The 25,864-nt window shown below is 37.3% G+C and overlaps 1 protein-coding gene across 1 annotated transcript in view; it reads left to right on the forward strand.

Annotated features, from left to right (window-relative positions):
- The window catches only part of pde4ba (phosphodiesterase 4B, cAMP-specific a), a 586,891-nt gene that overhangs the window by 99,622 nt on the left and 461,405 nt on the right, over positions 1-25,864 (forward strand). The gene's annotated exons all lie outside the window — the stretch shown is intronic.

The following is a 25,864-nucleotide window of genomic DNA, read 5'->3' on the forward strand; positions in this document are numbered from 1 at the left end:
CTCTATGCATATTCCTCCAGCCGTTTCCACATTTCAGCCGTTTCCGCGCCATGGTTGTTTCATCCATATAATATCATATGGTTGCGCGGCCGCTGCTGCTGTAGGCGGCTGTGCGAACCTCCGTTTCCCACAATGCACGTCGCGACAAAATTCTGAAGATGCCCGAGTTACAGGGGTTGGACAAAATAATGGAAACACCTTAAAAAATCAACAAAATATAATTTAATATGGTGTAGGTCCGCCTTTTGCGGCAATTACAGCCTCAATTCTCCCAGGTATTGATTCATACAACTTGTGAATTGTTTCCAAAGGAATTTTCAGCCATTCTTCAGTTAGAATACCCTCCAACTCTTTTAGAGACGATGGCGGTGGAAATCAACGTCTTACTTGAATCTCTAAAACTGACCATAAATGCTTAATAATGTTGAGGTCTGGGGACTGTGCCGGCCATACGAGATGCTCAACTTCATTAGAATGTTCCTCATGCCATTCTTTAACAGTTCTAGCTGTATGGATTGGGGCATTATCATCTTGAGGTGAAGGTGTTTCCATTATTTTGTCCAACCCCTGTACCTCCCAGGTCTGTTTGTAAACACACGGTCTGTTTATGGTGGATGGCACTAAGAAACTGTTCACTGTAATGCAAGAGATTCAGGTGAGTAATCACAGAAAGACTTACAGATTCATGACACTGATGATATGACTGAGGTTTGACAAATTTGATGAAAAATTGGTCACAAAAGTCTCCCGTACCTTTAAGCATACACTGTCACCACCGGTTCATGACCAACCCCTGCTAGATGTTTTTTTTTTAATTAGTGAATCAAAAAAATTGATTCAGAATCAATTCGCAACAGATGAACGAACCAAAAAAATTGTTCTTCCCATCACTATGGTCTGTATCTGCTCTTGGTGTCTGTAGCGTCATTATTAAAACCTAATAGTCATGTTTTCCTGTAATGTCTTGGTACGGGTATGTGCATTTAGCCAGTGCTTTTACAGGGTTTCAGTGAAAGTGCAAACTGTTTTCTGAATCACTGAGGTTAAATCTGCAGAGGTAGGACGTTGTTATTGGATTTCTGCTCAAACAGAAAGGATTTGGTGGAACTAGTGATGCTTAGCAGGGATTAGATTTGAGGGGTCTAAGTGTGTACGCTTTTGTCTGTGAGTGTCTGTGTTAATGATCTGGCCCGTCGTGAGGATTGGATTATGACGGCGTGTTGTGTGCGATGAGATGGGGGTCTGTGTGCAGCTGATGACGGGAGGATCCCCATACAGTCATGTGCACTGTATACCCTTATATCTTCTGTTTGTTTGTTCCTTTTTTTTAATTTCTTTTTTTATTTGTATTTTTTTTTTTAAATTTCTAATTATTATTTTTATTATTATTTTTTATTAACCCTTTCATGCATGAATGGTGAGAACCTGAGTCAAGATTTATTTTTTGAGTGTTTTTATTCCTCCTTAGCCATGAAAAAAAACAATGTGATTGAGTTGTTTTTTCTGTGGAGTTACAAAAATATCCATGCATTTAATTTTTGAAGTAAAGAAACATGTGTTTAAAACCAAATATCAGAAAGTGAGATGAAAACAATGAAATAAAACCATTTTTAATGCTGCTAATCTGATGTCTTCTCACTTTTTAACATATTCTAATGCTAGTAATTACTCATTTCATGGAGATAATATGCAAAAAAAAAAAACTTTTTGTCAAACAAATAACAATTGATTTACACCCAAACATGTCACTGCAGATCAGGTTTATCAAGAACAGCACAGTTACAGTAATGGTATGAATGTCAGTGTATGGGATGATGCATGAGTGTCCACTGTGTTGGCTGATATGGAACTAAAACAACAAAACCCATGAACATACAAGAGAACAGATGGAGAAGAACTGTCCACTGTAGTGACCTATGCATGAAAGGGTTAAAAAAAAAATATATATATATAAATAAACTAACTGAAACTGTAATATATAAACTATAAACTGTAAATAAACTATAAATATATATATATATATATATATATATATATATATATATATATATATATATATATATATATATATTTTTTTTTTTTTTTTTGTTTTTTTTTTTTTTTGTTTTTTTTTTTTTTGTTTTTTTTTTTTTTACTGTTTGTTTGTTCCTGACAGTGGTGGACAGATTAAATAATGTCTCTGCACTCCACAGACCTAATGACCTGATTCCCATGCACATCACAGCTAACAGCTCTGATCTGATCAGCTCTTTCCATCTGTGTGTGTGTGTGTGTTCTTGTGCTACTATACTTGTCTGTGTGAGAGCTGTTGGATGCATCTGATTGTTTCCGTGCATATTGATGTGGGTTGAGTGCGTCTCCGTGTTCATGTTCACACTTTAAGGTGCTCTTTGCATTCAGCAACCCATTTCCTAATCTAATTAAAATCTGCCCCCATGGATTTACATAGGACTGTGTCTGTGCACATGTTGCATTCATCAAGTGTGCATCATATCAATCCACATCCTGTAAAAATCAATTTGTTTAGACTGGTTCATGTTTCTGACTTACATGAATAAATCAGAGAACATTTAAGTGTTTGCTACTTAACCCTGTAAAGCCTGAACCATTAACCCTTTCATGCACAAATTATGAGAACCTTACTCAAAATTTTTTCCTGAGTGTTTTTATTCCTCTTTAGGCATGAAAAAAAGAATGCAATTGAAAAATTTCTTCTGAAAAATAAATAAATAAATAAAAATATATTTTAACATTTTTTAAAAATGCATTAAAAAAAAAAAAAATTCTTATCAACCTATTTTTTATGAAGTTGCAAAAATGTCCACTCAGCTGGACACCACACGTTTAATTTTTGACACACAGAAACATGTATTTACTGATAAATTGTGTGAAAACTATGGGGAGAGCTTGTGATTCTGGGGGTTTATCCTCAGGAGGGATCTGTATAATGTTACCAATTCATGTCAGAGAAGATATGTAGTGTCTTAAAACTTTAATAAAGATGTGTGTAACAAAAAAAAAAAACAAAAAACAAAAAAAAACAGAAAAGAACAACAAAATTCATGAATATATAAGAGAACAGTTGTAGAATAGCTGTCCACTGTAGTGACCAGTATGCATGAAAGGGTTAAACCATTAACAGAAAATTCCAGTTCTTTAAAACTGGAGCCTTTATTGGTCCTTCTGAACAACCAAAAAAATTTTTTTAAATGTAAATTTCCATGTATGAGTTTCAATTTTGTATCATATTTGATACATCCGGTCTCAATGCACAAATATTATTATTTTTGAACAAACAAAAACATAATATAACACAAACATGTCTAACAAATTGGTAATTCCTTTTCAAAATTGGCAAAGTTCTTCCTCCTTCCTCATTAATGACAGTCTTGTAGTGTCACTGGAAAGGCCTCTGGTGAATGAATTCCTCCCCCTGGTGGATTATCTGTGTATTGCATGTATCTAATTGTATACATCAGGTTTTTCAAGAAAAAAAAAAATCACGCTGCTCATGTAGAGGGCTTCAAAACTCATGTGTCAAATATGATACGTTTGGCGTTATAGGGTTAATGTTTAATGCACCTTACGTAGATATTTTGATGAGTAAAAGGAAGCAAAAAATGACGGCATGATTTAAAGACGGACCAATAGTTCTGCCATGTCACTAATGGTTTGAGAAATCAAGCAGCTGTAGGTATATTGTTCTCATTTGTGAATTCACAGTAAGCTGGAATCAAGGTCATCTGTAGTAGAGATGGATGCGCCAAAGAAATGTCCACATTTCAGTTTTGAAGACAAAACAAGCCTATTGTTCCTAAAACAAAAGAGGGTTTTGTGTTAAAGAAAATATTGACAAGTCGACCTTTTCAAGATGGTGTTTTGAAGGAATGATAGAAGGAAGATGATGTCACAGTAGAACACCTGCCACTAGTGGAAAACAACGAAAAAACTCCTACTTTTAAATGGGGGAAACACATATGCGTATAAGAAGGAATAATGGTGGAAGTGTTAATTTTTGTCACTCATGTTAACAGTTTAACACAGAAAGAGATGCTAATGCGCTTTAACAGAACACTACCGACCACAGAATGGGAGAATGAAGCAGAGGAAGTCCAGTCTGAGCAGAGGAAACCTGGCAACTCAGTGGCGGTGGCCTTAATAACCAAACAAAAACACAACTGTTCTTTGCTTTTGTGTGACTGTCTGGTTGTTAAGTCTGACATCGTGGTGTGGTAAAACTCATTTTTCGGCCGAAACAGTCAGTATTTATAATGACTTCTTTCTTTTTTGAAGCACCAGTGAGGACTAGATAGAATTCAGTTCCATTTCCTATTGTCAGTGTTTTACTTGCAGTAGAAGGAACACATGTATGAGATGGACACAGCAGAAATATTACTGAATAAAGCAATGAAACGGCATTGAACTGACACTGTTAATTGATTTTAAGGCTACGTTCAGACCAAGGTTATTATCGTTAACGAAAACTAACGAAATGACGAAAACTAGAATTGAAAAAACATTTTCGTTAACTGAAGTAAATAAAAACTATAATTAAAAGAAAAAAAGATAACTAACTGAAACTGTATTGTGTGCTTACAAAACTAACTAAAACATATAAAAATGATGGATAAAATTCCCTTCGTTTTCATCTTTGTCATTGTCGGATTGATACAAAATTGATTTATTTCACTCTAGTGATTTTTAGCTAGCAACACCATACGGCACTTCACGGGCCGTCACTTCTAGTCCATGGGCCAGGCCAGGTAGTGGTACCACCAAAGGGGGCAAAACCTTTGTGGTGCCATTTTGTTGAAGGACAAATATATGTGTATCAAACCATGATAGCCTTTCCAAATGAGTAGCTTAGTCATGATTATATGGTGCGTCTTTTTTTTTCCAAAAAATGTATCATTACGCTTAATGGCATATGGTGGTATTTCTGAATTGTTCCACCTTTTCCTTTAAAAATTCTGGTGGAATTGGTCCAAGATAAGATTGTGACATTACGTTATGCTTCTACTTTTCAGATTTTATCAGAAGATGTTACAATTGATTTTTTCTTTCAGAAAATAGTGTATGTGTTTTCCAGTGGCGGCTGCTCGTCTTTCAGACAGGGGAAGCTCATTGTTGGCTTAAATCCAAAAAAATAAAAAATAAATAAATAAATAGATAAATAAATAAATAAATAAATAAATAAAGTCAAGTTATTTAAACATACATTCGGCCCTCCGTTCCTTTTTAAGAAAATGGTCAGTGACCTTATCGTACCAAGCAGGCGTCTTTTCCAGGGACTGGACCAGTGTCCTCTCAACGTCCAGCAGAGCTAGACTGCTTAGATTGCCTTGGCCCATTGTGTTGTGGGTGTAAGACTTCAGCCTTTTTAAACTACAGATGCTCATTTCACTCCGACCTAGCCGACAGTTTGATTGATTTAACTATCTACAAAACGATATTAAACTCAAAGAAGAAATGATTGAATTATGGAGCTGAAACAAGGAAACGCTGAAATTATGTTAAATTGAAACAAGGAAGTACAATGAGTGTGTTTTATTTACAGTGCAAGAAATGAACGAGCAATTTCGTAGTTGTTTCTCTCTCAATTTCACAGCAGAATGTGCGACGGTATTAAACTGAACTGTGTCAGTGAAGGAGCAGATCTGAAAATAGCTGTCAATCAAACGGGATTCAGCCTTTCGACTGATCCTCCAATCAGCACGTGGGATTCTGTCGTCCAGCCCGGCCGAGCTCCGCCCACAGCTCCATTCACCCCCAGAGACGTCCGGCGTCCGGGGGCGGGACAACATCGTGGCATTAATCCAATTACCGTCCAGTTTTGAGGCAATGAAAAAACTGTTCCACTCAGTCTCATTGAAGCCCAGAGACGCCCGACGTCTACGGACAAATGCACTGAGCAGAGATGGAGGAGAAAACAGCGCAACGGGAATGGATGAGAAGTGAACAACGTCGCGTCCGTTGATTTGTGATAAAGCTGATTCTGAACGAACTCGTCTTTGAGATGAACGTGTTCTAATACATTTGTAGTCTTTAAAATGTCAACACAACCGAACATATTTAACCATTTAATTTTCGTAATTTTTAGGGGAAGCCGGGCTTCCCTTGCAGTCTATGAGAAATTGCCACTGGTGTTTTCATTCCATTCGAGCACCGCATCCGAGGCAAGTAAATATCAATGCTTATTTAAGACTTAGTCAAGACATAGTTAAGATTGAAATAAGTGAAGTGATGATAAATTCTCTTTTCATACAGAGCAAATGAAAGCAAAGGAAAGTTCTGGAGTGATCACAGCAAAGACAGCAGTTTAATAATGACACAACTATGGAGCAGAAAACAAGTGTACCATTTAATTTCATACATAAGAGCACGTGTTATAGTGCCAATCCTGATGCAAACAGAAGAAAATAACACAAGGTATTTTGGTATCTTTGTAGGTCTGGATGCTAGGGCTGAACTGAAAATGGGTCAGTCAGGGATGAGTGGCACAGCACCCAAGCAGGCACACCTTAAACGCCTGATACTACTTTTGTCTCAGTTCCCTCTATTTAACCTTTCTTAAGTGATTTATCACCATTTATCATGATTTTATCCTCTGTGATTTGCATTTTTTTTCTGTGAAAATCAGATACTTTCCTGTATTTGAAGACCCTGGTTCTAAAAGTACAGATATCACAAAGAAAAGTCTGTTAAAAAATATTTAGAGGGTGGACTTTGCTAAACAACTACATCATGTTTATATGCTCAACTTGAATTGTCCAAAAATGTGACTTCGGTACTTTTAGCACCTGAATTTGATTTAGTGTTTTATTCCGAGCGTGCAATGAAATTTAACATATATGCAACAAGCAAAACATAAATAATAATACAAATATCAACAATTATAACAATCTTAGACAGAAGAACAGCACAATAGTTTCAATTACATGCCCGAAAAGGGGTGGGAAGAAGTGCAACTTATTTAATCCCACCTCCTCTCCAGAAAATATTATTAATAATGAATATTTATATCCCTATTTTATGAATCATGTACTTTGATCATCATGGAACTCGAGAAATAGTGACTTTTTCTGTCCAGTCTCTTATTAACTGAACATAAACCCAGTGTGTCCATCCACTGTCATTGATCCAACTCAGTGGGTTTGACTGGTGAATCAGTGTTGTAGAAGATGAAGGTGTTCGATAGGAAGTGGACTGATCCAATAAATCACTAAGTATCAATGATATCAAGTTGGAATTTGAATTTTTTTAAAGATCTGACTGGAATATGACCAAAACATGGGCTATTTCTGTAATATAATAAATATACAGAAATGAGTGATAATAAATGGCATCTGGATACATGTCCCAAGCTTTTAATTTGGCCGGTAAGCTACAGGGCCATTGGTCCTATTTTTATGCTTGGAAATGGATACTGAATGTCTGTTTGGAATGGGAGGACCCCAGGAAGAGTAGTTGATGTACTGCATCAACTAATGGGGATCCTGATAAATAAATAACTAAATTTGTAAATTCTGTAAATGTGCACGTCTTGGATATGAATAACACTGGTTAACAACACATTTATTGTTGAAGTTTTTTGAGCTGATTTAGGATAATTTTGGTGTGCGGAATCCAAAAATCACATTAATTTTGCTCAATCAGGTCAACTTTCTGAACTATGGTACATATTGGCTTTTTAACATTTTTGCTTACATTTATGGGCATTTTCACATCATTCATTCATTTTCTGAACCCGCTTTATCCTCACTAGGGTCACGGGGGTCGCTTGGAGCCTATCCCAGCTACATAGGGGCGAAGGTGGAGTTCACCCTGGACAAGTCGCCAGTTCATCGCAGGGCTGAACATATAGAGACAAACAATCACTCTCACATTCACACCTATGGGCAATTTAGATTAACCAATTAACCTATTAGTGCATGTCTTTGGATGGTGGGAGGAAGCCGGAGTACCTGGAGAGAACCCACGCAGACACGGGGAGAACATGCAAACTCCACACAGAAAGGTCCCACCCCTTGTCGACTGGTGTTGGAATCGAACCCAGGACCTTCTTGCTGTGAGGCACGAGCGCTATCCACTGCACCACCGTGTCGCCATTTTCACATCCTATGATACAAAATTTTTTTTTGCAAGATCTTCTAGTCGAAGCCATTTCATTCACCTGTAATATTTAAAAAAACCCAAAAACATTAATCATAAATTGGCAAAAGTAAAATCTTCAGAACTCGTTTATTGCAAGAAATATGAAAGAATTTTGTATCATTTTCACATCATATGATATAAAATTCTTTCATATTTCTTTCAATAAACGAGTTCTGAAGATTTTACTTTTGCCAATTTATGATTAATGGTTTTTTTAATATTACAGGTGAATGAAATGGCTTCGACTAGAAGATCTTGCAAAAATAAGCCTGACGTATTCTGCTACATCTGCGCTGAATACACCATTGTACCTAACAGGAATCAAGTCACAAGTTTCATAAAGTGTGCTTACCAATCTTATTTTGGTATTAATTATTATATTTTGGGAGAAGATCAAATTTTTCAAAATCAAATTAGCAAAAAAAACCTGACCTGATTGAGAAAAACAGATGTCATTTTTGGATTCAGCGGTGCAAAATGGTCCTGATTCAGTTGAAAAAACCTAGACAACTTACAAAAAAGCATTTTTTTGTAACCCAGTGTAATCATCTCATAATTCATAAAAACATCAGGGTCTGTAATTTCAGTTATATATCATCCGCAGGCATATCAACAATAAGACGGCTCCCTAACCATCATGTACTTGCCCTCCACTCCCCCGCTGTAGCACATCCACCCAACAATCTGTGGCTTTCTCTTCATGGTCTATCATCACTCTTCTGTGCAGACAAGTCTGATCATATCAAATCACTGCTGCATGAGGTTATTTCAGCTGCTTATTGTCAGTTTTCTATGGTTTATATTTCTTGGTTACTATGTAATGAAACCTGACAACCTGGTGCATCAGAAAATTATCGTCTAAATCATTTTGTTACCAAAGATAACAAATTATTACCCTGTTGGCAGAAGCATCATGTCAGAAAATCATATACATCTGCTGCTTATGTCTGCTTTATCAACCTTTTTATTTTTATCTCAGCAGCCGATAGGCCATGAGCTATTGTGAAAGCGCTGTGTCCATCATCACCGTCGTCGTCGTCTTCATCTTCGTCATCTTTGTCGTTGTCATTTTCATCTTTGTTAGCAATTTCTTCAACAAAACAAAACTAAGTGCTGCTGGGTCTTCTTGGTGATTATCCACAGTTGCTCTTTGGAAATTTGTGGTGTCTTACTATTTGGAGTCAAAAAAAAAAAAAAAAAAAAATCTGCATTAACATTCAAGATTTCAAAAAATATTCCAAGGCACACTGTAGGATTTGTGTAAAAATAAATGCCTTTATTACTCCATAGAAATCATTTAAAATACAGCCAATGTGTTGCAACTTCTGGTCTTCATCAGGGTTTTTTTCACTAGTGAGTGTTTTTTTTTTTTTACTCCAAATAGTAAAACAAAACTACTGTTCAGATTAATTTAAAAAAGAAAAAAAAAATATATATATGTATCTTTCTTGGGACAATATCTACAAAGTTTGTTCACAGTTTTGAAATTTTGATTTTGGACAAATTCTTGAAATATTAAACATTTGCCTTTACTTACAGTATAATGGGTCATATTTTGGTGGTTTATAAGGTTCAAGGTTCAAGGTGACTTTATTTGTACCCGTGGGTAGATTTGTTTTGCATCAAGCTTTTGCTCACTGCCGGTCGCTGCGTGGGCATGCGCCCAACACAAATCCTTCGAAAGAATTACAGTGGAGATAATGCAAGCACATACATCACATACATGAGACATAAGACATTATAAACACAGTACACGTGGTCACGTGATGGAACTTTTTCAATGGATTTGGTTGTGGGAGGGGGATAGGAAGAGAAGAAGAATGTTGTGAGGCAGATGGAGATGGGGGGGGGGGGGGGGGGGGGGGTTAAATGCTTGTATGTGGTGAGTTCTTGAAAGTCTGTTTGTGTCTGAAAAATAAGAGACTCAGACTTCTGTCCTTTATCAGTTCATTCAGTCCTGAGTCTTGACCTTGGAAGGATGTTTGGACTGCAAAGGAACAGATTAGACCAGGGTGGCTCCAACTGCTTTACCGGCTCCCAGGAGGAACAGAATTAAATGGGGGAAAAAAATGATTTGATTTATGCTTAATTTAGTTATAACTTAATTTTTGTTATAACCGGGCCTCAGCATTACTCCTCACTTCAGAGCAGGTAGATCCTGCACAGTTCGTCTTTTTACCCTCAGTCCCGCGATTTGCCGGAGCGCATCCACGGTCTGTCCAGATATAATCCAACTTTTGTGTGAGTCCACAGCTCATGCAATCCTCCGACTGTGCCACCATCCGCTGTAAAACCTTCACGTTGTCACTAACCGCTCCGAAGTGCTCCTTAATTTCGATTGACAGCAGCGGGGTCTCTATGTGTGCTGCTGTCTGTCCAACTTTGTGATAAACCAGGGCAACTCCAAGACCAATTAGAAGGTGTCCTGTTATCAAAAATCCAGTCAGGTAATTATCATATCCTCCACCGACAGAACCCACAGCCATACTACCTCCACTTGTTCCAAGCGTCGATTGCATACTGCAAAAGTTCTGTCAGGGCAGGGGGGCTCCTCCCGATGCCTTTGCTCCTGGGTGAAAAAATCTTGTCAATTGCGCTGAGTGTCCAGTTGATCAGTTCCATCATTTTGTTGTTCGGGAGTACAGCAAGCAAGGGATCCAAAGACAAAAACAGACGAGACGCAGAGGTAAAAGCAGGAGAGAAAAGAGGAAGGCAAGGACAGCAAAGAAACACGTCAGAGGACAGGAAGGGAGAGGATATATCATGTAAATGGTTAGAAATATCAGTATAGTTACTATTGATCACTGATAGGAAGTCTTGTATGGACTTTCATTTAAATAACTGAGTTCTCCTCTAGTGAAAGTACCACCCACATCTATTGTTAGATTTGATCTCCTGCATCCAGACCACAGGACTTTAACATAGACCAGAACCTGACAACCTCACAAATTCAAGTTGTTATTGATTGTTGATAGAACATGCCACTTCAGGGCCATTGGTCCAGTTTTTATAGTTTGGTGATGTTAAGTTTGATGAGTAGCAGTTGTTATCAGTCATGTCCCTTCTTGTGCCTGTCATGTCTTTGTGCTCTCTCCGTTGGCTTCTTTCACCTTTTCAGCTCTTATCTTTTCTTCTGTCTGTCTTTTCTCCACAGTTCCCTGTTTCTCTCTCGTTCTCTCTCCTTTGGCAGTCGGGCTTGCATTCACGGGGCATGCGGGTCAAACAGAACAGCTGTTCACCCACCAATTAGAGAACGCGGAAACTGAGAGTTGTATCGCAGCCAATGAAAGCAACACTTTCTCTTCCTGTTTTTTCATCCGCTCTGCTCTGCTCTGCTCTGTCCTCATTCACTCTTCTCTCCTTTTAATGACATCCATCTCACCTCCCTCCGCTGTTTCTGTATCAGTCTGTAGGAACACTATAATCTTTCTCCGTCTCTCTGTCTGTGTTGTAATTGCTCAGGAGTAGCGATTGTGGTTACCACGGCAACAATAACTCTTTTCTCATGCAACACCTCGGGATTAGATGAACTTTGACCTCAATCACTTCCCTTGTCAACTCTATTGGATAGCGGCGTTTTGAGCTCACACCTCCTGGGTTCCTCTGTTTTATTCAGTGATGCGCTTTAACCTGTTTAACCCTGACCGTACACTGTAACAAATTTTACCGTTAAATAACAGTAAAATACTGGCAGCTAGAGTTGCCAGCATGTTACTGTTATTCTACAGTAACTCTGCTGTAATCTACAGGGTGGGGAAGCAAAATTTACAATGAACATTTAGTTGTTTTTTCTCAGCAGGCACTACGTCAATTGTTTTGAAACCAACGTATACTGATGTCATAATCATACCTAACACTATTATCCATACCTTTTCAGAAACTTTTGCCCATATGAGTAATCAGGAAAGCAAACGTCAAAGAGTGTGTGATTTGCTGAATGCACTCGTCACACCAAAGGAGATTTCAAAAATAGTTGGAGTGTCCATAAAGACTGTTTATAATGGAAAGAAGAGAATGACTATGAGCAAAACTATTACAAGAAAGTCTGGAAGATACTATTAAAGAAGAATGGGAGAAGTTGTCACCCCAATACTTGAGGAACACTTGCGCAAGTTTCAGGAAGCGTGTGAAGGCAGTTATTGAGAAAGAAGGAGGACACATAGATGAAAAACATTTTCTATTATGTCAGTTTTCTTGTGGCAAATAAATTCTCCTGACTTTCAATAAACTAACTGGTCATACACTGTCTTTCAATCCCTGCCTCAAAATATTGTACATTTTGCTTCCCCACCCTGTACAACTACAGTTTCTTACTGTAAAAAGTATTACGGTACTGGGCTGTATTTAATGTACCTTTTACAGTAAAATACTGTTAGCTACAGTTGCTGCATTTTGCAGTAACTACCGTATTCCAAGGCACAGTATATTACTGTAAAACATATTTAATGTAATATTTACAGTATAACACACCGAAAAGCTAGGATTTTAACATTTCAAATTACGTTTTAAAATACAAAATCATGAACATTGCTAGAAAAAGCTCAAACAAGAGGTAACATTATAACATATCACCACATAAATTGACATGCTGTTTAGTTTAACGGTGTCCACTTTGCAGCTAGCAAGTATGCTTCAGCTTAAATTAGCTGCATGTTTGCTACATACGGCTAACACCCCAAAATATAAAGAGTATTATCACGCGTGTTATACTGTGCAAATTGCATCCAGTTTATGGAGGCAATTTAATGTTTAATGAACCCAAAATGCCACAGTTACGTTGATAAAATCACACTTTCCTTGATAAATGAACAACTGGAGCAGAATGGAGTTCTGGCAGTGTTGGTAGAAGCATCAGGTGGTTCCGTTCCCTGCCTGTATGGGGTTAAGTCCAGGTGAAAATAGTCATCTTCAGTTATTTTCTCATTTTATTTTATCCTTCTGCTTCGAAAAAGAACCACTAACCTTTGATGCAGCAAGTCTATAGTTAACATTCGTTGGATTGAATCTTTTTTAAATGAGCTGGTGGGATTTGATGCCAGATGACTTTGTTCAAACCAGTTCTGGGCGGACAGCAGTGGAGGAATTGAAGAAAATACTGTAGAATACTGTCAAATTTTACAGTAGCTTACTGTTTTAAATTTGCACCTTAAAGACCTCATTATTTACAGCATTATACTGTATTTACTAATAACAGCATGATGCTGTACAAAAGTTACTGTTTTTTTACAGTAATTTGTTACAGTGTATTTTCAGGGGAAGAACGCCTAAACAGACATACCCAAAGTAAATGAAGAATTCCTTCACAATAATAAGGTTCATATGGATGTTCTTGGTGTCTATGGACATTTACAGACCTCACAGAATCTATTCCCGTTGTCTAAAATATTACATCTATTACTATGCCTGAGTAAACTCTAACAAACTAAAAGAGAAATTAGAATTTTTTATCCTCGCCTGTTTTTTTTTCAGCTGGATTGACGATGATATGCAGAAATTAATTGTTCGTGTCGGAGATTTTTAATAGCGTATATTTCACCCCACAAAGATTAAAAATCATGTTTGAACATTAAAGTTTGCACTAAAATACGCTTTTGATGTACTTGTATTAACATTAGGGTCTAAACTTTGAGCAAAAGTTGAAAAAAAAATCCATTGTCCTGATTTATTATATTTTTATAGTAGATGAATATTAATATAATTTTTTAGGCCCACGGGCGGGCTGATAGGGCTAAAGGGGTTTTAAGGTCTGTTTATTTGGAGACTAAGAAAAATATTTTATTGCCAATGACACATAGTCTGCTTCATTCATGTTACAAGTTAAAGTCAGTCGGTGAGCATGGTAACAAGATTTCATAATAACATTTACAAAAAGTGACACTTGATCTTTATTTGGACCCTTGTTCTTTAGTGATTTTGTTTGCCGACAAATCTGAACACAGTTTTGTAGCATATTTAGTTCAGTAATGAGATTACAGTAAATAAATGAAGAGTAATTATGTGAAATGGCACACAACAAAGAAATCTGGGCATGAAATGATGATATTTTACAGCAGTTATGATTTTAACAATGTCAGAATCAACAATAGACTTTGAATTAGTGCACAAAATAACCATCGACCCTTGGTTTCAAATTCAAGTTCAAATTTTTTAATGAATTTTTAAAAATCTTTTTTCTTCTCCCATTTACTTATAATGGACGGCATTTCAAATGTCTATGAAAGCATCAATTTTGTTTCAATTTACTTCAAACTTGGCACATACAGTGGTGTGCAAAAACATTAGAACACTTGTCAAATCTTTAGAAACTGGTGGTTTATTTTTTTTCCCAGAGCCTGAATTTCACTTTTTTGCCATTGCAAAAGGTAAAGGCAAAGTTACTGAGAATATTTCACCTGCAAATTTTTCAGTCCAGTCCTTCTTTTTTTTTTTTTTTTTACATTTTACTCTTATATTTAGTGTGCCCCCCCTTGGCAACAATCACAGCAGCGCTTCTTTCTGACATTGTGTCGATGTATTTTCTGAGAGTTTCAACACCATTGTTGGTGCGGGGCGGCCATGGCTCAGTTGGTAGAGCGGTCCAATAACCGAAGGGTTGGCGGCTCGAATCCCGCTCTGTCCATGTGCTGTTGTGTCCTTGGACAAGACACTTCACCCCCCTTGCCTCCAGTGCTGCTATTCACACTGGTGTATGAATGTGTGTGAATGTTTGGTGGTGGTCGGAGGGGCCGTAGGCGCAGATTGGCACCACGCTTCCGTCAGTCTGCCCCAGGGCAGCTGTGGATACAGGTGTAGTTTACCACCACCAGAGGGAGGATGTGAGAGCGAATGAATAATGGATCCACTGTGTGCGCTTTGAGTATGCGTTCATAGAAAAGCACTATATAAATCTAATCCATTGTTGTTATTATTATTATTATTATTATTATTATTATTATTATGTCATTCCATGCTCTCAGAAGCTCATTCCAGAGAGTTTCCTTAGAGTTTCCTTAGATTGTTGCCAAGGGTGGCCACACTAAAAATTAGAGTAAATTGTAAAAAAAAAAAGGACTGGACTGATAAATTTGTAGGTGAAATATTCTCAGTACCTTTGCCTTTACCTTTTACAACGGCAAAAAAGTGAAATTCAGGCTCTGGGAAAAAAATAAACCACCAGTTTCTTTAGATTTGACAAGTGTTCTAATATACTGTATATACTAGGGCTGAGCGATATGGACAAAATTTCATATCTCGATATTCATGCCAGATATCTCGATATCGATATGATATGACTACGGGTTCGGTGAAAACCAAGCATTTTTCAGAAAAATACTAACATTATAATACAAAAGAATGTGGAAAGTGCAGTTTTATTTATAAGAACTCACTGCCAGTCATCAACATTAACATAAAGTACAAATAAATTAAATTTGTTGTGACTTCCAGAGGTGTACATGCAGGGCAAGCACGGGGGAAATCTATATCGTTTATATCGTCGCTTTTTCAATATTAATATCTTGAATGTTCATATCTCGATATCGATACGATAACGATATATCTTTCAGCCCTAGTGTATACACCTTCATGGTGCCATAAACTGCTTTACAAAGCCTCACATTCACTCATTCACACTCATACACTAGTAGGCAGCTGCTGCCGTGCAAGGCACTGCCAGACCGGACTGTGTTGCCCAAGGACACTTCGACATTTGGACAGTTGGAGCCAGGATTTGAACCCCTGACCCTTTGATCATTGGACGACCTGCTCCACCAGCTGAGCCACAGTTGTTCTAAATAAGATGCAACACATGCTGGGGGTGGGGGTGGGGGGGTTGTTGTACCTGGCACCACTTGTTGTCATTGTGGACAGTCCATTTGTCTTGATTATTGAATAAAATGCACAAACTACTGATAATTCTGATATGTGTAATTTTTCTCTCTACTCTGTTTCTAAACTGTTCCTCACTGCTCATTGAAACTGCAGCCTTTTGTGAATGTACAATAGCACAGGCTGACTTTGGGATTCAGTAACTTGTGCTGCAAGGTAAGAGTGATATCATTTTCAATCAGTAGGAATTATTTTTTACTGATCTAGAAATAAGTTTAACCCTTTCATGCATGAATTATGAGAACCTTAATCACGATTTTTTTTTCCCCCAGGTGTTTTTATCCCTCTTAAGGCATAAAAATAATAATTCTATCGATTTTTGTTTGCCTATTTTTATGGAGTTCCAAAAATGTCCACTCAGCTGGACACCATGCATTTAGTTTTAGAACCAAAGAAACATGTATTTACTGATATACTGTGTGAAAACTATGAAATAAAAACATTTTTAATGCTGCTAATCTGATGTTTTCTCACATTTTAATGTGATCTAATGCTAGTCATTACTCAATTCATGGACATAATATGCAAAAAAACCACAACTTTTTGTTGTTAATTCCAGTCTAATAACAATAATGAGCAACTGATTTACACTCTAACATGTTAGATCAGGTTTATCAAGAACAGCAAAATGGCAGTAATGCTATCGATTGTAGTGTTTGCGATGCTGCATGAGCATTCAATGTGTTGGCTGATATGAAACTAAAACAACAAAATTCACGAATACACAAGAAAACACCTGTAGAATAACTGTCCACTGTAGTGACCATTATGCATGAAAGGGTTAAAGGGCCAGCGCTCAAAACCACCTTTCTGGTGTCATTATTCAGAAATAGGGTTGAAGATGGACCTGTGGAGTTGAATTAATGAAGAATTCAGACCCAAGCAGAGCATTTATAGTTTATGTAGACCACAGGGAAATGTTGTAAAATGCATAATTCCATTGTGTGAAAACTATGAAATAAAAACATTTTTAATGCTGCTAATCTGATGTTTTCTCACATTTTAACATACCTGCATGGAGATAATATGCAAAAAAAAAAACAAAACAAAACTGTCAATTACAGTCTAATAACAATAAGCGTTTTTTTTTTTTACTCTCAAACATCTTACTGCAGATCAGGTTTGTCTAGAACAGCAAAGTTACAGTAATGGTATGAATTGCAGTGTATGGGATGATGCATAAGTGTCCACTGTGTTGGCTGATATGGAACTAAAACAACAAAATCCATGAATATACAAGAGGACACTTTTGAACAGCTGTCCACTGTAGTGACCAGTGTGCATGAAAGGGTTAAATAGAAGAAAACTTGGACTTAACACTATTTCTGGGTTCAGGCATCTGTGCTCTGAAAAGCAGAGAACTCTAAAGGACAAAACGAACGAATTAAGTATGTATCCAAACTGATTCTCATCTTTTGTTTGTCTTCCAGTAAACAGTTTATGCAACCGTACTAAATAAATGAAGCTGAAACCTCATGAAAATAGCCTCGGGCAGTGTGTTTTGTACTCATCCCTCAGACAAAGCTAAATTTATCACCCATCATGCCTTATGCTACGGTGAGGGAAAAGAAGGCAATTTGTTTTATCTTTTGTCTGAGACTCAGGGATCAGAGTATTTCACAGCGATAAAGAAAGGATGATAAAAGGAGGAAAGGAAAGATAATAATTCAACGTACAATTTTATTAATATCCTGTTCCGCCCTCAACCTTCAGACTATTTTTTTTTTTTTTTTTTTAGTTTAAGTAGCCTGTAAATCCAACAGACTGATGTTGGTCCTGAATTGTCCTTTTAGTCAAAGATGGTGATCCTCTATTGCAGGGATGTCAAACTCATTTTCTTTCAGGGGCCACATTCAGCCCAATTAGGTCTTAAATGGACTGGACCAGTAAAATAATTACATAATGCTATGGGTATTTCTATGAAACTGGTCCCTAAAAACAGGACATGGGGGTTAAAAATTCAAATCAGATGTAGACTAATGTTATGAAGCGAAGCCCTTTGGGTCTATTTTAAAAAATAAATACTTAATGAGATAAAAGATAAACTATTTTTCATTTAAAACGCATTTTATGTTATTTTACATTATATTTAATACAAAAATCTACATGTAACATGGTCAAAAGGACACGAAAATTACGTGCTACTATTTTTTAAAATATCCCTTTATTCTCTCACAGGTACGTTTTGGGAATTGAACTAATTATGCAAGGCAGAACGTTTCACAAAAATGACCACTGTTGCAAAATCATTCGCGATTTATATGCGTTTAACTGGGCAGGTTCTGCATGTAACGCAAGTGGACACGATGGGTTACACACAAAACTTGGAAGGAGACTGAGAATCATGAAAAACCATCATGTCTGGGTTAAAAAAAAACACTAGGATCATCAAATTTAACAGTGTCTTTATGTATAGCGCTATATAAGACCATTTACAGCCATGTTTTCAGATCAAATCCACTGACACCTTGGTAGGTTTTCATGTCCCAATTTTGGTCCTTTTTTTGGCCCCAATATTTGATTAAAAATTAATTTATTTTGGGATGGCTCAGAGCAAGAGTATAATTTTTTTTGCATTTATCTGAGGTTATCATTAGGTACATCCTGGGGGGAAATATGTCTAAATTTCTCTTTTATTTTTGGGTCTTAAAAGCTTGAAAAGTGCCAGATACCAAAATAAACCCAGTTTCATAGAAGCACCCATATGTAAATAATGACAACTCCAATTTTTTCTTTGCTTTAGTGCAAAGAAAATAACATTTATTTCTGAAAATTTTTACATTTACAAACTATCCAAACAAAAAGATGTGAATAACTTGAAAACAAAAAAAAAAAGAAATTTCTCAAGAAAAATCAATGCAATTTTAACAATATTATGCCTCAACTTATCATTTATACATTTGCATGACAGATCGGATCTACAAAGGCACAACACATTTAGTAACAGGTAGAATTTTGTTAAAACTGCACTTAATTTTCTTTAGACATTTCAGGTTGTTCATATTTGTTCAGGTTATTCACATTTTAATGTTAAAGGATTGTTTTTTAATGTACATTTTCATAATTTAATGTTATTTCCTTGCACTAAAACACAGAAAAATTTGGAGTTGGAATTATTTATAGGCATAATATAATATTTTTTCACATTAAACCAAGAAGAAAAGTTGGAGTCATTATTGATAGGTTATCATCCTATTATTTCCCTTAACTGTTGATATCTTCAGTGTAATTTTTGTACTTTGTAAATTCATCCTGTGGACCGGATGCAAACCTCTGGCGGGCTGGTTTTGGCCCACAGGCTGCATGTTTGACACCCCTGCTCTATGCATGAAAATCTTTAAATCCAGACTTTTCTTTTTCTTGAATCATTGGTTTCTCATCTAAACATATGGCTCCTTTTGCAGCTATAAACTATTATTCTCAACCAGGCCTGTAATGGTACACATACCGAACCGAACCGTTTCGGTACACACCTGTTCGGTTCGGTACACAGCTGTACCGAAACGGCACAGTATGATGAGAAAAAGAAAAAGGAACGAAAGACGTTGTTTGATGCGGAACTTTAAATCCGCACAATTTCCACACGAACATATTGAAGGACGCACACATTGACCCGAAATATGAAATAGCAGCTGATATAAGGTAAAAAAACCCCAACAAATATGATGTGAACCTGGAAGGAAGAGACTGAAGACCCTCCACCATCAGTACAGTCCAGTTTGGATCAGTTCAGGTTCAGGTGAAAGACAACAGTGAGGAAAGAGATAGTGATAAGACGGACTTGTTTGGCCCCTAGGAACTACGGTAGTTCTAAAACACTTACACTAGCTCTGTCTGTCTCTCTCTCTCTCTCCTGTATGCTGTATAATAGAGGAATAGAACCCAGGAGTTGGACGTTGAAAGTATATAAAGTTTCACTTTCGTTTCACGCTAGCGTTAGTTATGTTAGTTATGGACCCCCCCACCCCAGCTCCGACCAAAAAAAAAAAAAAAAAAAAAAAGAAAATCGCACTCTGCACGCATGTGCGCACGTACTAAAAGTGGCCTAAACAGTTTGTTCTCTGTCCTAAAATAAATAATTTGGTTAATTTTTTGTTGTCAGTGTTCTTCAGTTTGTTTCAACAGAATACCAGTTTGTCCTCTTGTTAATGTTGCACTTCATGTGGAATTGTTTTGGTATTTTTACGCTGAATGTGAACTGACAGAACTGTGATTTGATTTTTGTTGTTTGTTCAAAACTACCTGTCAGAGAAAAGCGCAATACTAATGTTTAAAATACATTTAGTAATATTAATAATTTATTTTATTTTCTATTTGATTTATAGCAGCAGAATTATATTATTCCTGCTTTTCTATATTCTATTGTGTCCAAAAATTGGGGGAAAAATGTTAAAAAAAAAAAATCATAACTGTATTAAAAACATTTTGAGGGGTTTTCTTTCTTCCCGTACCAAACCGGAAAAAAACAACCGTGGCTTTCAAAACCGGAAACGTACCTAACCGAAAATTTTGTGTACCGTTACAGGCCTATTCTCAGCTCAACTGAACTTTATTTATAAAGCACTTAAAGAACAACCACTGCTGAAATGAACTATAAATCAAATAATGTAAACAATAAAAAAACGAGAAATGCGAGAAAAACTATAAAAACACTACAACAAGAGCAGAGTCTCATACTGGGTCAAAAGCAAAGGAGTAAAAGTAGGTTTTAAAAATGGGAAGCGTAGAAAATTATATAACAAATCTGGAAGTAGAGTACGCTGTGAATACATTATATATAAGAGGACACGGTGGAGTGTTTCTGTGTGCATTTTTCTGCAGGATATATAAAACTTTGCCTGGAATCTGTGCTCTACATGAACGTCTTTTTTTATTCTGTAGTAATCAATCACTGGGAGTTTTCCCCTCCCTCTTCTTCCTGCTTATGTTCTCCTCTGAATCTCTTTTCACTCACCCTTTGCTGTTTATACTCAATCTCCTGCCTCGCTCCAGCAGTTTGCTTCTTTTTCTTCTACTCATCCTCAGACGTACTCTCCTGTCTGTCAGTCGTTTTCCCTCTGTACCCACACACTTCTCCATCCTCCCCCTCTTTAACTGATGGGAAGCAGGTGTTGTTTTCCCAGCTTGTCTCTTCATTTCCTCCTTATTGCTGTGCTGCATTAGAGTCAAAATAGCAAGACTGCTCATGTATTTTGGGGAATTAAAAGGACTGGTGGTGATTTCTGAATCTAATCTAAATGATATAAAATGTAATGATATTTTCCCCTTGTTGATGTCAAAACCTGATAATAAGAAATGCATTACTATCCCCTGAAGGTGGTTGAAATGTACTTAAAAGTTGGAATTAAATTGGAACTTCCCCCCGTTCCTCCGTCTCCGTCCACATGATTCTAAAAATGAAGGCAAAGTTGGAAACAGAATGAAAAGATGGTGATTAGTGTACGACTAAGGGCTTCCATTTGAACGTCACAAATTTCTGGCAACCCCAGACATTCAAAACGGAGACTTTTTTTGTTTGTTTGTTTTTGATCATGTAATAGTTTGCTATGCTATGTTGCAAATAAACGTTAATTTTAAATGATATTAGTCTGTATAATGTATATTAGTATGGATGGAGGCAGTAAATCCAGGTGTAGATTACTGCACAAAGTGAGAATTGGATTTTCCTTGGTCAGGATATGTGCAGTCAGTCCAGCTTGGATTTACAAGGAGGACAATTAATACTGAACAAACAAGAACTCAAACTATGAATTATGAAAGAGCTGCAGCATCTGAAACTGACCACAATGAACATTTGACAAATAAACAGAACCGCAGTTAGGAATGTGAATCGATAAGAAATTAACGATTCCGATTCCATTATTGATTTTGTTTATTGATCCGATTCTCCTATCGATTCTCATTGGGTGAAGGAATAAAAGAGTATTTGCATGAGTGTTTGCATTAACTGTCCATCATATATTTTCCATGCACAGAAAATATAACCTATACAGTATGGACAAATAATAATAACAGATGACACTGGGCCCAGTTTGGGCAGGGGGGGGGGGGGGGGGGGGGGGGGTTCACAGTGAAAGTGAAACTAAAGACGCTTTACTAATTCCTCTATTGCCACATTTCTACGATGTGGAACCGGTTCGACTCTGCCTGTCTGCCATTGTTGTGCACCTCATTTCCTTTCCCCTACCTTCGGAAACTTGTATTTGAGGAGTACAACGTTAGTTGGACCGCAACCGGAACTGGAACTGGGCCTGGGCCCGGATGACAGCCTGGTGTTCATTCTGCCGCTAGATTCACAAGCACCACTAAGTAGTGAATCAAATGAATCACATGCTGTGGACAAATGTTTGAGCAGATTGGAGGGATTCCCCCTTTTGAAGAAATGGAAGCTTTGACAGTGTTCCAGTGGACCTGGTGTCGTCTGTTTAGACCATTTCTGCCTCAACGCCATGTTGGCTACGTTCTGACCAAACAATGTAGCGTACGTGTGACATCATCGTGCATGCGCAACGAAGGTGGAATCGATAAGCAGAATCGATAAGCAGAATCATTAAACAGGCAGGCAAACGATTCCAGGAATCGAGCTACTGGGATCTGGTTCTCAAAAAGAACCAGTTCTTGATTCCCATCCCTAACCACAGTGCTTCAGTTTCAGCTTCAGACTTTGTCTTTTATGTGTTGGAATTGTCTCTCTCAACTCACCATATACTTTTTTTAAAATTATTTTTAAATTTTTTTTAATCAGTGACTAGAAATTTCAGGTGACCCCATATGAATTCCAGGCGACCCCAGGTGGGGTCCCAACCCCAAGGTTGAAAAACACTGCTCTATGTTAAAGACACAAACTGATACGGACAGAGCGTTCTGTCCATCCTCTGCGTACACTACGTATGTAATTCTGTTTGTTTTTGGGAGCTTATAGATGCGTACTCAGATAGAAACTACGGAGCAGTGCCACTGGGAACTGGGGAGGCAGTGTGGAGATTTGAAGAGAATAATTTCCATAAATAGCAGAACTTTTCAAAGAGCGACTGTGTGAGTTAGTGAAATACTACAAGGGATGCACCGATACCGATACGAGTTTTGGCATCGGCTCCGATACTCAGTGTGTGTACTCGTACTCGTACTCGTAAAAGACATCCGATACAAATGCACCGATACCACTTACACCTGTGTGACATTCCCAGTTCAGTGCAGCAGGTACAAGGAGGAGGAATAATGTGTGTGGAGTGTGAAGAGTGTGGAGATTTTTCAAAATAAATGACGGTGATAAAAGTAACGCTGACTGCAAGTAACGTTACAGACACAGACAGATACGGACGCAGCGTTCTGTCCGTCTTCTGTGTACATTCCATCTGTTTTCCAGGTGCTGGCGGATGTGTAACCAGAATGAGAATACCAGCGGGAGTACGGAGCGGTGCGGACCGCCACCAACAGAAGTGAAAACGAAACTCATCACTCATTTCTCTTTTCTCTTCCTGCTGAAGCTAAACTTTTAAACCTTACCAGAGAAAACGCTGCAATATTAGTATCACATTAGTGTTGCCTCTGTCGTCTCCATGTTTGTTATTACTGACTTTCTTCTTCTTCTTCTCCAAAAACTTTACCTTCTTCGTGGTATTTGTCCAGTATGGTTAATTCAGAGCGGTGCCCCCTGTGGATTAATTGAGAAACGCTCATTCCAACACATTAAATGTCAGTAGCAGCACTTTGTTCCAGTCAGACTAATGACAACGACAATAAAGCACATTTACAAAAGGAACTAACAACTGGAATGGGATTATTAAGGACTCGTATCGGTACTCGGTATCAGCAAGTACTCAAATGTAAGTACTCTACTAGTACTCGGTCTGGAAAAAAAGTGGTATCGGTGCATCCCTAAAAGCTACCAACATATTTATGACAACTACCCTTCTGAATATCAACATTAGTATCTACATTTGGAAAACCTCCTCTGTCATCGCCATGTTTGTTATGGATTTTCTTTTTCTTCTTCTTCTCAAAAACTTCCACTCTTTTTCGTGTATATGTCCAGTATGTTCATTAAGAACAGCGCTCTCTGGTGGATTGATTTAGAAATGCTTGTTCCAACATACAGAATGCACAGGCAGGTGACGCATGACAATGTTGGGAAAACAAATGGACCTATTTATATAGGTAAAAGTGAACATAAATGAGCCTAAAGGTGACTCTGACCTAGGAGTAGTTCAGGGACATCCGTACAATAGAGAATCACAAGACACTTTTATAGAATCAAATGAGCTTCTGAAAGTGTTCGTTTGAGTATTTGAGATGGGTCCTGCCCTAAAAATCACTACTCCTTTAAGTGTGTGAGTAGTATTTTTTTTCCTTTTTTGCCGTCATGCAGTTTCTTTCAGCCTCTCAAACTGACCAGAGTTCAAAGAAAAAAGAGCAGTTCTGCAGCCTGTGTTGTTGTGGTACTCTAGTGTTTTTTATACGTTGAAACTGACAAATAGTAAAGCTGGAGGCAACGGTTGTGAGTCTGGTGTTCAGGAAAAGAGCGATAAAAAGACTCCAGTTGGACCTGTTGGAACGTGAGTATTTGGCAGAGGAAATGTGGGCTGAACACGTCTGAGGAGAGGTTGTCAAATGTACAAAAACAGCAACGTTTTCATGATGTGCACTCATACTCAACAATAGTACTGAAGAAGAGTTTCCAATAGCAAGTGGCGATTTTCACCTAAAAAAATGTGTTTTTTTACATATTAAGTGATTTTCTTTGATGCCTTTCAATCACGATTGTGTCATGTGATAATGTTTACAGCTGTATGTATAGCAGTGACTAGCTCAGATACACAGTTGGACACCCTTAAAATTTACTCACTTTACTTGATCTCAAATATTATCATGAAATATTTATGGAATAAAAGATTTTTTCTGTTTGAAAAGATGTGGCTGCACCAGACAGACAATGCAATTTTTTTTTTTGCTTATTGTAACAAGAAAAATAATAACATGTTGACCGTTTCAACATGTCCTGTCCTGGATGTGTTTCATTATCTGCTGAAACATCCAGTTTCCACCTCGATGGAAGAGAGCACATGCAGAAGGAGCATGTGGGTTGGAAAATAGTTCAATGAGTTCAAAGTGTTTCTTAATGCAATAATATCACAAATGAATGGGATGTCCTTTTTTTTTCCATCACTACTTTACAGTTGTTTTGTGTGACACCGTGCATTTCTTGAGACAATGCTGTGTTTATGGAAAGCTTTTAAAAACAAAAAACATTTCTATTTTTTTTGTCTCTATGTGGACAAGGCCTTATTGAAGTGGTGTACATAATAGGTGTCAGTAGGGCTGCTCGATTAATAGAAAAAAAAAAAAAAAAATCCAGATTATTTTAAGCATAATTGAAATCACGATTATTAAAAATGATTATTTGTTACCTTAAAGTTGTTTATTTTTTCTTGCAAAACAATGTAAATATACTCTTTAAACATAAATAAAGCTTTTAAACCACTAAAAACAAAGTATGTTCACTTTTGGTATGAAACAAAAAAAAATCTTTGAATGCAAATAAGTGTTCTGTAAATTCAAGTATGTTTCCTTTTGTAAACTAGAAGCACTCGGAGAGCGCAGACCTCCGCCAAGGCTGATCAGTGGCCCCCCCGTGGGCCCCCCCACCCCCGATCACCACCAAAATGTAATCATTTCTTCCTTATCCCATTTCCAACAACCCTGAAAATTCATCCAAATCTGTCCATAACTTTTTGAGTTATGTGCACACTAACGGACAGACAAACAAACAAACAACAAACAGACAGACAAACAAACAAACCCTGGCAAAAAACATAACCTCCTTGGCGGAGGTAATAAATAGTGC

Source organism: Sphaeramia orbicularis, chromosome 4, assembly GCF_902148855.1.
Source record: "Sphaeramia orbicularis chromosome 4, fSphaOr1.1, whole genome shotgun sequence".
In the NCBI taxonomy this organism is placed as follows: domain Eukaryota; kingdom Metazoa; phylum Chordata; class Actinopteri; order Kurtiformes; family Apogonidae; genus Sphaeramia; species Sphaeramia orbicularis.